At 40.5% G+C, this 13,305-nt stretch overlaps 1 protein-coding gene across 1 annotated transcript in view; it reads left to right on the top strand.

Moving 5' to 3' along the window:
- The window catches only part of LOC126284763 (uncharacterized), a 75,768-nt gene extending 63,515 nt beyond the window's left edge, over positions 1 to 12,253 (top strand). The window contains exon 4 of the mRNA XM_049983923.1: positions 12,025 to 12,253. The gene's annotated coding sequence lies outside the window, so the exon portion shown is untranslated. The remainder of the gene's footprint in view (positions 1 to 12,024) is intronic.
- The last annotated feature ends 1,052 nt before the right edge of the window (positions 12,254 to 13,305 follow it).

The following is a 13,305-nucleotide window of genomic DNA, read 5'->3' as shown; positions in this document are numbered from 1 at the left end:
GTAGTGAGTGTTCCTATATAAACCAGTAGTTGTAACTTTTCCATAGTTGTATTTTCATTTATTTTGTTCTGTATGACTGTGTTTGTCCAGAACCGTGTGACTGCTACAGTCGTAGGTTCGAATCCTGCCTCGGGCATGGATGTGTGTGATGTCCTTAGGTTAGTTAGGTTTAAGTAGCTCTAAGTTCTAGGGGACTAATGACCACAGCAGTTGAGTCCCATAGTGCTTAGAGCCATTTGAACCATTTTGTTGATAGTTGTTATTGTTGTTGTTTCGACTTGTGGGCTATTTGGTGGTCTATTTAAGAATGGTCTAATGTCTGTATTTGTGTCTTTGTTTTCTATATATGTCAGCTGAAATTGTTCTTCTATATCTAACGCGTGTGACACTTCGTGTTCTATTTGTACTTGTTCTGGTGGCTGTCTTAAGATTTCGTTTTCCTCTGATTGTTTAATTGGTGCGTGTTGTTCTTTGTTTGTTTACTGTGGTATGTTTGAATCCGTTACTATATTTTCTTCTTCTGATTTCACATTATTTTGTTCCAGTATTTGTTGTACTTGTGGTTTGATGTTTTCTAATTCTGACTGGGGTATCCTGTTATTTTTGATTATTACACGGATATGATCAGCTAGTCGTTGTTGTGTTAAAAATTTTAATTCTGGGTATCTGGTAATAAATGTTGTGTATACTTGTGATCTGTATCCATTTGTGTTGGTTCTTACGTTTGTTGCTTGGTAATAACACAACATGAGGTGTCGGTTAACTTCATCTGACCATCTCATCCTCTGTCTTTGTTTTCCTTCTAGGGTGGTTGCAGGAAGCATATCCTGCAAAACACCTCTATTTGGATTTAAATCATTTGCCGTGTGGCTAGGAGTGTCGTTACCATTGTGGGCGGGCATAGGGTTCAGTTGTCGTCCCCGACCATGACAGCGCTTATCCGAGGCTTCATTAGTTCTGTTCTGAACCAACTAATCACACTAAAAGAGGGGGGGGGGGGGGGGGTTAGCCCTGTTAGTGGTTTGTTCTTTTCGTCGCCTTTTACGACTGGCAGAACATACCGGAGGCCTATTTTTTTCCCGGGCCTCCACGGAGTTTATTATTATTATTATTATTATTATTGACAGCAGCTGAAGCTGTAAAAATATGTTGATAAGCATTACTGTTATACAGCACATGCAAATTCAGAATATACATCTATGAGGCGCCACCGTGGACGAATGTCTCAGCACTACCAACAGAGATATTGATTAGCGAGGTGTTTGATTGTGATCAGTCGATCACCTCGAATGAGAATTGTTGCACATTTAAAACATAAAACTCCTGGAAGGCTACAGAACAGCAGCCAGAATGAATATGTTACCTAGATATTTCTGAGTGTTCAAAGGAGACGCCACAGGAAAGGCATGGGTTTGAGCATTGGCCGTAAATGTTATGTACACTCACGTGAGCTGACTTGCTGAGCCGCGAGGGCCTCAGTGCATTGGTTGTGCGCATCATGTGGTCGTACTTGAGGCCGCACAGGACAGTGTCTAGAAGCGCCAGCAGTGTGGTCTGCCCGCACAGTATAACGGCGGAGGTGGCGTAGCTCGTCGGACAGTTCAGTACAGACAGCGGTCCAAGAGGGACCTGTTTCGCTCTGGCCTGGGAGCTGGACTTGTTGTGTTTGCCCTGGCTCTCCTCGCGCTCATACGTAGCCGTGTACCTCCCTCCATGGGACTTTGCAATCATGACTAGTGTAATTTCATTGAAGTCATTATACAAAGTGACTCAGATGAACAATTAAAGACTGTACTTATTCAAGTACTTTGCTCGATTATTACCCGTTAGAGTTCTATAAATCTTTCAAGCTTCCTGTTAGCTGTCTGCACGGACCTTCTCCAGTCTCCAGTGCACTGAGTTTCTGTACCGCTCCCTGGAAGCGACACAGTGCCGCACGTTCCAGCACTGCTGGAGTCACAGCTGTGTGCAGCCGGCCGGCGCACGGGAGATGGACTGAGTTGCGCAACCATTTTTGCGATGACGACATACGCCTCACCCAGCGGTTCACCGTGCTTTTTTTCACTGACAAGTCTCCACAGACATTCTGCAAGCGTCTATGAATATCTGAGTGCTCTTGTTTTCACAATGACACCTCTCTGGTTGGAACGTACCTCCGCTACAGACGCCATTTTGAAAGCCGTACATAGAACCGCCACCTCGTGGAACTACAGGGGTGGAGGATGGAATATTCCACGGCGTCCCACAACATATTCTGTATATTTCTTATTGAATGCCAAACGTATGCAATATTCATTCAGCAAAGGCCACCCAAGACTGCAAGAAGTAACCTGGGAGTTATTACAATACCAAATAGTGCGTCGTAGTTGGAGGGGGACATTATGCTCCGGGCAAAGTGAATATTAAAGCAGTTATTAATTACTATATATGTGCCCAAATTAACTCTGACATGTTTCATTACTCACTTCTTTACAATAGTAGTCTGTGTAAGGAAAATGGAAAATATATAGGAAAAATGGAAAACACATTTAACTCATCTTGATAATTTAATAATATTATTTATGCCGCCCCGCCATGAAACATATATCTCACTGAGGTGAATTAGCTAACGTGCATCAATACAGAATGGGATTTTCACTCAGTAGCGGAGAGTGCGCTGATATGAAACTTCCTGGCAGATTAAAACTATGTGCCGGACCGAGACTCGAACTCGGGACTGCCTTTCGCGGGCAAATGCTCTACCAACTGAGCTACCCAAGCACGACCCACGCTCTGTCCTCACGGCTTTACTTCTGCCAGTACCTCGCCTCCTACCTTCCAGTGTTTACAGAAGCTCTCCTGTGTACCTTGCAGAACTAGCACTCCCGAAAGAAAGGATATTGCGGAGACATGGACAGACGTACCGTGGGTGCAACCGCAGTTGGCAGGAGTCGCAAAGACAGCAGAATTCATGACTGACGCATGTAGCCTTGTAGCATTAACCAAAATCACATTCAGGGGCGTACCTGCTGTATTTTGGCACCTGATGTGGAGTTTAGTCGTTACCCCATTATCTGCCGGCAACAGTTGTACGAAAACATCATATGATAATTTTTTGGTTGGATGCAAGAAATTTTTTGATGCAAGTGATTAAGTAAGTGAAGTATGAGGTTACATATTTTGTAAATAGTTTTTGTAGATGAAAAAAATTCAAACACAGTTTTATAAATAAATCACTTTACTTGATGATTAATGGAGCAGTAAAAAAACCAAACATTTTCTTACTAACAAGCGAATTCAACATGTAGCTTAGAATTTTTGATTACTGGATATAGCTTCCACCTGTTATACAAAAACACTTTTTTTATTGTTATCGAAACTTGTTTTGGCACCTCTGAGCCTTCACCATTGAGTTTCCCTTATAGAAAACTGTAAAAAGTGAACATATTTTAGGTTGTAACTTGATCTAACAAAGTGAGACCTAAAGAAAGGTACTGTTCGCTTTTCTTCTTACGCGATTTTACATTATATGGTTTTACAGGACCATCTGTATGGTGTCCTGCACTGATACCTTGTCAACTGTAAACTAAGCGATGTAAACGTTAATTTCACTGGCAAGTTAAAACATCCCTTCTTTTTTTAAAAAACATGATTTTTGCATGGCAAAATGTTTTGCGTATATATTCGTTATTGCTCACGTTTTGTTGTGCCTGATCCTTCTTTCTTGTCGCTCTGAGGGCACTGCATATACATATTAATGTACTTTGCGTAATTTCGGTTTTACAAATGCTTTTTCACTTCGCAAAACGCGGTAATCACTATGTTGTTGTGTTTCTAACTCCGTTGGCGTTCATTTGCTAGCGAGAGTGTTTGGCGCAGAATTTGAATTTTTTTCCCTCTTTCTGCGTGTGCGAGCGTGCGTTCGTGTGTGTGTGTGTGTGTGTGTGTGTGTGTGTGTGTGTGTGTGTGTGTGTATTCGCGCGCGAACACGCGCGTGCATGTATGTATGTATGTGTGTATGTGTGTGTGTATGTGTGTGTGTGTGTGTGTGAGCTCCTTTAGCTGTTTGTGTTTCCTTTTCTGTAAAGTTCCTTGAGTGCTTTAAATATTGTGCCTTAACAGAGTGTAGTGTTTTCATTTAAAACTTCTTTACGTTCTTCTGTTGCCTTTTATATGTAAAATTTATTTTCTACTATCAGTTTGTGGTGTAGACTGTGGCCGGATGTGAGTATGTTTAAATCTGTTGACGTTACACTTTTAAATGTGGTTGCTGTTTCATTAATGTTTGAAGCTGGTGGGTTTCCTTGTTTGAGTCATTGTATGGCGAGGTTGATTGTTTTATTTATTGGAATACAAGATACACTAATGTGGCATCAAATGATATGATGCTTGGTGTGTAGCAGAGGAAAATGGTTACAAGTCCCATGTTGTTGTTGTTGTTGTGGTCTTCAGTCCTGAAACTGGTTTGATGCAGCTCTCCATGCTACTCTATCCTGTGCAAGCTTCTTCATCTCCCAGTACCTACTGCAACCTACATCCTTCTGAATCTGCTTAATGTAGTCATCTCTTGGTCTCCCTCTACGACTTTTACCCTCCACGCTGCCCTCCAATACTAAATTGGTGATCCCTTGACGGCTCAGAACATGTCCTACTAACCGATCCCTTCTTCTGGTCAAGTTGTGCCACAAACTTCTCTTCTCCCCAATCCGATTCAATGCTTCCTCATTAGTTATGTGTTCTACCCATCTAATCTGCAGCATTCTTCTGTAGCACCACATTTCGAAAGCTTCTATTCTCTTCTTGTCCAAACTATTTATCGTCCATGTATCACTTCCATACATGGCTACACTCCATACAAATACTTTCTGAAATGACTTCCTGACACTTAAATCTATACTCGATGTTAACAAACTTCTCTTCTTCAGAAACGCTTTTCTTGCCATTGCCAGTCTACATTTTATATCCTCTCTACTTCGACCATCATCAGTTATTTTGCTCCCCAAATAGCAAAACTCCTTTACTACTTTCAGTGTCTCACTTCCTAATCTAATTCCCTCAGCATCACCCGACTTAATTCGACTACATTCCATTATCCTCGTTTTGCTTTTGTTGATGTTCATCTTATATCCTCCTTTCAAGACCCTATCCATTCCGTTCAACTGCTCTTCCAAGTCCTTTGCTGTCTCTGACAGAATTACGATGTCATCGGCGAACCTCAAAGTTTTTATTTCTTCTCCATGGACTTTCATACCTACTCCGAATTTTTCTTTTGTTTCCTTCACTGCTTGCTCAATATACAGATTGAATAACATCGGGGATAGACTACAGCCCTGTCTCACTCCCTTCCCCACCACTGCTTCCCTTTCATCCACCTCGACTCATAACTGCCATCTGGTTTCTGTACAAATTGTAAATAGCCTTTCGCTCCCTGTATTTTACCCCTGCCACCTTCAGAATTTGAAAGAGAGTATTCCAGTCAACATTGTCAAAAGCTTTCTCTAAGTCTACAAATGCTAGAAACGTAGGTTTGCCCTTTCTTAATCTAGCTTCTAAGATAAGTCGTAGGGTCAGTATTGCCTCATGTGTTCCAACATTTCTACGGAATCCAAACTGATCTTCCCCGAGGTCGGCTTCTACTAGTTTTCCTTTCGTCTGTAAGGAACTCGCGTTAGTATTTTGCAGCTGTGACTTATTAAACTGATAGTTCGATAATTTTCACATCTGTCAACACCTGCTTCCTTTGGGATTGGAATTATTATATTCTTCTTGAAGTCTGAGGGTATTTCGCTTGTCTCATACATCTTGCTCACCAGATGGTAGAGTTTTGTCAGTTCTAATGGAATGTTGTCGACTCTGGGGGCCTTGTTTCGACTCAGGTCTTTCAGTGCTCTGTCAAACTCTTCACGCAGTATCGTATCTCCCATTTCATCTTCATCTACATCCTCTTCCATTTCCATAATATTGTCCTCAAGTACATCGCCCTTGTAAAGACCCTCTATATACTCCTTCCACCTTTTTGCTTTCCCTTCTTTGGTTACAACTGGGTTTCCATCTGACCTCTTAATATTCATACAAGTGGTCCTCTTTTCTCCAAAGGTCTCTTTAATTTTCCTGTAGGTAGTATCTATCTTACCCCCTTACGTTTGTATTCCTTTTTGCCTGCTTCATTTACTGCATTTTTATATTTTCTACTTTCATCAATTAAATTCAATATTTTTTCTGTTACCCAAGGTTTTCTACTAGCCCTCGTCTTTTTACCTACTTGATCCTCTGCTGCCTTCACTACTTCATCCCTCAAAGTTACCCATTCTTCTTCTATTGTATTTCTTTCCCCCATTCCTGTCAATTGCTCCCTTATGCTCTCCTTGAAACTCCGTACGACATCTGGTTCTTTTAGTTTATCCAGGTCCCATCTCCTTAAATTCCCACCTTTTTGCAGTTTCTTCAGTTTTAATCTACAGGTCATAACCAACAGATTGTGGTCAGAGTCCACATCTGCCCCTGGAAATGTCTTACAATTTAAAACATGGTTCCTAAATCTCTGTCGTACCATTATATAATCTATCTGAAACCTGCCAGTATCTCCAGGCTTCTTCCATGTATACAGCCTTCTTTTATGATTCTTGAACCAAGTGTTACCTATGATTAAGTTGTGCTCTGTGCAAAATTCTACCAGGCGGCTTCCTCTTTCATTTCTTTGCCCCAGTACATATTCACCTACTACGTTTCCTTGTCTCCCTTTTCCTGCTACCGAATTCCAGTCACCCATGACTTAAATTTTCGTCACCCTTCACTATCTGAATAATTTCTTTTATCTGATCATACATACAAGTCCCATATGACTGAGAATTTACACCAAGAAATTTGTAAACAGTAAGGGAACAAACTCACGACACAGATACAAAATCTTACACAACATACAAACAATGACCACATGCAATATGCAAGAGTGCAACAACAACACACACACAAAGCTAGATGACACATTGTCACCTGCACAACAGAACTGTCCACAGAATAGGCAACATATTGAAGAAACAGGGACTTCAAATGGAGTACAGGACAGTCAACACAACACACAAAAAACTCAGAACACAGAAGATAGCCACAGACAAATCCATCAGATTAGGAATAAAAGAAATCACCCACAACGCTTGCCAATAAGTATACATAGGACAAACATTCAGAAAAGGCAAAGGAAATTACCCGCACACACACCCCCACACCTACACCCCTCCCCCACAGACACACACACGCGCGCGCGCGCGCGCGCGCGCGCGCGCATACAGAAAGAGAGAAAAGAGAGGGACAAAGTAAAAAAAATTCAAATTCGTCTCCAAACTCTCTCGGGAATAAATGAACGCCGATGGAGTTAGGAAACACAACAACATAGTGCTCACAGCGGTTTGCGAAGTAAAAAGGCATTTGTAAAACCGAAATTACGCAAAGTACATTAGTATGTGTGTGCAGTGCTCTCAAATGCGAAAGAAGAAGAATCAGGCACAACAGAGCGCGATTAATAACGAATATGTACGCAAAACATTTTGCCAGGCCAAAATAACGTTTCTTAAAAAACAAGGAATGTGTAAACTTGCCAATGAAATTAACGTTTGCATCTCTTGGTTTGCAGATGACAAGGTATCAATGCAGGACACCGTACAGATGATCTTGCCAAACCATATAATGTCATAATAAGAAGAAAAATGAACAAAAATCTTACTTAGACCTCACTTTGACAGATCAGTTACAGCCTAAAATATATTCACTTTTTACAGTTTTCAATAGACAAAACCCATGATGATGCCATAGAGGTGCCGAAATATCTTTGGATAACGAAAAAATAACGTTTTTTTTGCATAAAAGGCGGAACCTTTATCCAATAATTTAACTGCAAACACGGAAAGAAATACAAGAGCTACAGATCCAAAATATGAACCTTCTAACTTTGAAACTCTGGGTCAAAATCGTCACCTCTAGCTGCACTTCTTTCGATTGTCAAAACTAACAAACTAGAGAGCAGAGCTTGAGTCGTACTGGACCTAAAATGATTCTTAATTAGTTCGAGTTTTGAAAAACTCATCTCTCATGATCCTCCAGAGAAATCTCTATGTCAAAATGAAATTCGGAAAAATATTCAGTTACGAACAGTAATACCCTTAAATGTGTCCAACCAACAGGCTCTGTTTCTTAGAACTTTGGTAGCTAGCAAGATATCTTGTTAGTAGCAAGATATCTTGTTAGGCGTGGAATTTCTGCGAAGATACCATCTACAGAAATCTCATAACTGTAAACTATACTTTTGTTCAATAGTTGGAAGTTTCCGCTTCACAGATCTGATCAGATAGCTGTGCTCTAAAAGAGCAGAGCGTTCTGATACACGTTTCACGATTTTTTAACGTGTACCGGTTTCTCGCAGAAACCTGTCGATGACCTTCTCCGTTCCTGTTGCAAAGGCCCTGCAGCCTTCTCTCCAGGCACAGTTTTTTTCTTGTTTACAATTCCACTTTTTGCCACAGTATTAACCACCTTGTCATACGTATCCTTTGCAGAAATAAGTACTCTGGCAGCAAGATAATTCCTTTGAGATTTTCAGTTTCTTCGCATACGTCCTCTCTCTCTGGTTCAATATCCATACGTGTGGCTGTTTATACGTTATGTATGTATTCACTCCAGAACTGAGGTAATTTTATATCTTTCGCAAGTCGTTTTGTTCTGATGCTTTTTGAAAACTTTATACGGAAGGGATGAAGGGTGTAGAAAGTTTAACAACATTCAGCACTGAGGTGACCAGTGACTGGTCTTTCACAACTTTCCCCTTCTCTGTTTTGACAACTGTGTTCCACTTGGGAGCTCTTTCATGTTTATGTATAATTTTACATTATATTTATGAAAAAATTAATTTTACTTAAAAATATATTTTTAGTCGATAAGAACAATTGTTAGTAAAGCATGTGTTGACAGGTGTGAAAATTACCGAATTATAATAAGTCACAGCTGCAAAATACTAACGCGATTTCTTTACAGACGAATGGAAAAACTGGTAGAAGACGACCTGGGGGAAGATCATTTCGGATTCCGTAGAAATATTGGAACACGTGAGGCAATACTGTCTCTACGACTTGTCTTAGAAGAAAGATTAAGGAAAAAGCATACCTACGTTTCTGGCATTTGTAGACTTAGAGAAAGCTTTTGACAATGTTGACTGGAATAAAAACCAGATGGCAATTATAAGAGTCGAGGGGCATGAAAGGGAAGCAGTGGTTGGGAAGGGAGTGAGACAGGTTGTGAGACATGAATGTAGTCCGATTGAGTCGGGTGATGCTGAGGGAATTAGATTAGGAAATGAGACACTTGAAGTAGTAAAGGAGTTCTGCTATTTGGGGAGCAAAATAACTGATGATGGTCGAAGTAGAGAGGATGTAAAATGTAGACTGTCAATAGCAAAGAAAGCGTTTCTGAAGAAGAGAAATTTAACATCTAGTATAGATTTAAGCGTCAGGAAGTCGTTTCTGAAAGTATCTGTATGGAGTGTAGCCATGCACGGAAGTGAAACATGACCGAGAAATAGTTTAGACATGAAGAGAATAGAAGCTTTCGAATGTGGTGCTACAGTAGAATGCTGAAGACTAGATGGGTAGATCACATAACTAATGAGGAGGAATTGAATAGAATTGGGGAGAAGAGGAGTCTGTAGCACGACTAGAAGAAGGGAACGGTTGGTAGGACATGTTCTGAGGCATCAAAGGATCACAAATTTCGCAGTGTGGAGGGTAAAAATCGTAGAAGGAGACCAAGAGATGAATGCACTAAGCAGATTCAGAAGGATGTAGGTTGCAGTAAGTACTGGGAAATGAAGCAGCTTTCAGAGGGTAGAGCAGCATGGGGAGCTGCATCATACCAGTCTCAGGACTGAAGACCACAACAACAACGTGCAAAATAAAGGAAATACTAGTACAGTACGTAAACAGTGTTTTCGAATTATAGCATAAAAGTTTTGTAGCATCACAATACCTCGGTTTGATCAACATTTTGGTAATCGTTTTGCACACACTTCCACGACAAGTAGCACACAATGTTAATGTTTGCGCAAGGGCAGTGTGACGTCGCTTTATTTTCTAACATATTTGCCCAGTTTGTATCTCCTCGTGTTTTTGATGCTGCTCATGCTATTGCTGATTTGGTGCCTTTGTTTCTGTATCCATCAGACACCATTCTCTCTAATGATATGAGATATTTAGCTATTGCTAATTTTCTGAGAATTTTTCCATTATATATTAGTATTAAGCTCCTAAGGAAATATCCTTTTATTTTATCTTTTTATTGGGACCATTTTGTAAAGGAGATGAGACTTTAATGAGCAGACGTTAAAAATTAGAACATAGCGAGGGGCCATGTACTTATTTTGCTCGTTGCACAAATGTTCGCACACGTCCAGCTTTCCCTTAGTGCAGTTATATAGTCAATTTTTTTTGGGGCCTCCTGTATCTTCACATATGTTAACATTCCTTATATTAGAACTAAACAATGAGACTTCATGGGAACAAAAGCACATACACATTGTCTTGTAAAACAAATCGAATTCAACGTTTCTGTACTTATTGGGCAGGAGCTCAGCAGGAATTTCGCGTTTGTTCTCGTTCAGTCTCACTTTAATCAGTTTCAAGTTGATCAAGGTCCTGGCATGCCGGACACCATTATGTCAGCTGTCAATGGCTGTATTTCTTACCCAGTGTTTTATGTGAGTAACAAGATGTTTAAGAACATTTGAAAGGCATGTATCTTTATATTCTACTACCGCATCCACCTTTACTTCCAACTTTCTTTGGATTTTCAGGCAAGTACTGCCTAAGTGAGCAACGCCCTCGAAATGGAGTGAGTTGCTTAGCAGTCATCAGATACTCCTTAGGACTTGAAAGGGCCTGGGCTGAGACCCTTAGGGTTGCATGGCTTCAAAGCGAGGAGTTGGGTGGTAAAGGCCTGTCCTGCTGGTGCTCTGCTCACTAATGAAATGGCATGAGTGAGACATTTATTCCATTTAAGTGTTACCATAAAGTCATCTCCGTGACCGTGAGGGCAGTGGACGCGGCATGCAGCCTTGGAACACATGGACTCTTCTACCTAGAAATATGACGACAATTTCAGACTGTCAATTTCTGCTTCCCTTAGATTAGCTGTCATAATTCAGATTCTTAATTCACTGCAAGTTATTCGAACAACGGGCAGTGAGTTACTCAGTTTTCAAGTATCGTAATAAAGATGACGAATAACGAAAAGATAACCATCTCGTCGTCATGCTGCGATGTGAGACTTACAATTTAAAATAATCAAACTTTTTAATCGATACTTTTCCTGCGATCGTAAGTTATACGAGATGACATTCACTTACTTAATGTTATTTTCTGAATTTTATCCGCGGCCCCCAAATGAAATACGCTACTCCAGTGAAGTAGTTGAGGGTATTTGTCTGCAGTGAAGCTTTGTACAGAAGTAAAACGTGAATAGTAACCAGTTTAGACAAGAAGAGAATGGAAGGTTTTAAACTATAGCGTTACAGAAGACTGCTGAATATTGGATGGGCAGAGGGTATCACGTACTAGGAGGTACTGAATCGAATACAGAAAAAAGCAATTTGTCTTACAACTTGAATAAAAAAAAGGGGTTGGTTAACAGGATCAGTTGGATGTAGGCTGCAGTGGGTTTTCAGAGATGAAGAGGCTTGCACAGGACAGGCTTGTGTAGAGAGCTGCATCAAATCAGTCCTTGTATTGAAGAGCACAACAACAACAACTACTACAACAGCAATATCGATACTTCAGAGACCCTTAATTTCAGTGAACATTATACGTTCTGGTCCCACAAATGATACATTCATTTCTGTATACTTATAAGGCAAATTTCGTCTAGTTATGACACGAGCTTTTCTATTTGAGATACAGAAAAATATATTCACATTTTAAATCCTATGAATCAATTTTTACAACATTTTATATATTTTCATTTGGTTTTTAGTGGGGGTAAATGAAAACAGTCTCTTCATTTTTGCAGGTATACTACGACAAAGAATGCCCAGAAGGTTCCCAGCGAAATGATCAGCCGATCAAAGAGATTCCAGCTCCACCACTTCCGTAATGAAGATGGCTTCACACACTGCAATTACTGCAAGACTCAGCCTCAAGCATCGATGCTAACATTCGGAGTTTCTGTGCGTCACTTAGCCTCCACAACTTCATATTAACTTCACGTTCTTCCAAAAATAAAGTTTCATCGAAATTACTGTTTCTGTCTGATTATTGTATTCCTGCTGCTTCCCAGCCAGTTCACTTACGCTGTCTGATAAAATTCCCAGCCGGGTTGCAAATTTTCTGTGCCCGGGGACTGGGTGTTTGTGCTGTGCTCATCATTTCATCGCTATAATCATCATCATTCGTGACAGTGGCTAGATTGGACTGTGTAAAAAATTGAACTGTGAAACAATTCTGACTCTGTACGGGCGCTGATGACCGCGCATATGAGAGCCCCCAAAAAACAACATCTAAAAAAAATGTATCCTGCGAACCACGGATTAAGAGCAACAGGAAGATTTAGTGTTCTTAGATTTACAGAGTGCTTTTGTCACGGTGCCCAGCTGCAGACTTAACGAAGTTACGAGCATACAGAATAGCTTCCCAAATATGTAGATGTGAGTGTCTCGAAGACTTCTTAGATAACAGAACCCAATACGTTGTCCTAGACGGAGAATTTTCATCAGAGACAGGGGGATCGTGAGGAGTGCCCCAGGACCACCCTTGTTCCTTATGTACATAAATGATCTAATGGATGCGGTGAGTAGCAATCCAAAACACTTGGTAGATGACGCCATGGTACGTGCAATAGTATCGCTATCGAGTGACAATTGAAGGATACAGAATTTATATTTCGTGAGATGAATGAGAGCTTCCTTCAAATGTAGATAAATGTAAGATAATGCAGATGAGTAGGAAAACAACCCTGTAATATTTGAGTACAGCATTAATAGTGTGCTATTTGCCATAGTTATGTCGATTAAATATCTAGTTTTATCGCTGAAAAGCAATATGAAATGGTATGAGCACGTAAGGACGGTGGCAGGGAAGGCGAACTGTCAGCTCCAGTTTATTAGGAGAATTTTAGAGAGGTGTAGCTCATCTATCCCATTGCTTGAGGTATCTCCATCATGTCGGATTAAAGGAAGCCATCGAAGCAATTCAGAGGCGTGCTGCTAGATTTGTTACCGGTAGGTTCGATCAACATGTGAGTATACAGAGATGCTTTATGAACTCCGATAAGATTCACAGATGCTGAAGACAA

This window comes from Schistocerca gregaria, chromosome 8 (assembly GCF_023897955.1).
Source record: "Schistocerca gregaria isolate iqSchGreg1 chromosome 8, iqSchGreg1.2, whole genome shotgun sequence".
Classification (NCBI taxonomy): domain Eukaryota; kingdom Metazoa; phylum Arthropoda; class Insecta; order Orthoptera; family Acrididae; genus Schistocerca; species Schistocerca gregaria.
Note: the sequence above shows the minus strand (reverse complement) of the source record. Positions and strands in the feature narration are given on the sequence as shown.